Source organism: Egretta garzetta, unplaced genomic scaffold (genome assembly GCF_000687185.1).
Source record: "Egretta garzetta isolate BGI_Z169 unplaced genomic scaffold, ASM68718v1 scaffold287, whole genome shotgun sequence".
Lineage (NCBI taxonomy): Eukaryota > Metazoa > Chordata > Aves > Pelecaniformes > Ardeidae > Egretta > Egretta garzetta.
The window spans coordinates 37,259-38,045 of NW_009260435.1; the positions used below are offsets into that span (position 1 = coordinate 37,259).

Below are 787 nucleotides of genomic sequence, written 5' to 3' on the forward strand. Positions count from 1 at the left end.
CACATTCCCTACAGTGTTAGTTTCTTATCTATAGTTTACTTCATATGATTAGTAAGTTAATCTAAAACACAATGCTAGCAATTTAAGATGGATCTACAGTTGGCTTCACAAAGGTCCTTTTGTTAACCCTTTAGCCTCCCTTCAGTAGCGCATTCATTCATAGTCCCCCCGTTTTGGGTGTTAATGTCACCTCCCGTGGGATGCGCGTGCTGTGGGGATGCGGGGTGAGCAGTTGTGGCATCTCCCAGGGCTGGGGTGCGGGCAAAGGCCCCCCACCCCGGGAGCACCCCCGGGACTGGAGGGAGGGTGGATGGGGACACGTCCAGAAACAATGTCTTAGCCGCAGCAGAGTGGCGCAGCGGGAGCGTGCTGGGCCCATAACCCAGAGGTCGATGGATCGAAACCATCCTCTGCTAGCCCGACTTATTTCTAGCCCGCCCTGCACTTTTTTGTCTGGGGCACCTCTGCGGAACGTTGGGCGCCGGCCGCGGAGTTGAGTGCGAGGGGCAAGAGATGGTAGCGCGGCCGGTTAGCTCAGTCGGTTAGAGCGTGGTGCTAATAACGCCAAGGTCGCGGGTTCGATCCCCGTACGGGCCAGCTACCTTTTCCTTCGGGGGAGAGAAAATCGCTGAATTTTATTGAGCTTTCAATTTTTCCCTGCTCTTTGAGGAGGAAGCGTGACATGGAAGCGAACACGGGAGCCCAAGGGGAAGCTTGACTTTGGTGAGCAGAGGGCAGCCGGTCCGGTCAGGCGCCAAGGCAGCTGCCGCCCGTGGGGGAGGCGGGC

General features: G+C 56.8%; 2 non-coding genes across 2 annotated transcripts; both read left to right on the plus strand.

The window, feature by feature from the left end:
- Window positions 1-344: 344 nt before the first annotated feature.
- On the plus strand, window positions 345-416 carry TRNAM-CAU. The gene has a single exon. It is a non-coding gene; the product is annotated as a tRNA-Met (tRNA).
- Window positions 417-523: 107 nt separating this feature from the next.
- TRNAI-AAU lies at window positions 524-597 on the plus strand. Its single transcript has one exon. It is a non-coding gene; the product is annotated as a tRNA-Ile (tRNA).
- Window positions 598-787: the final 190 nt, after the last annotated feature.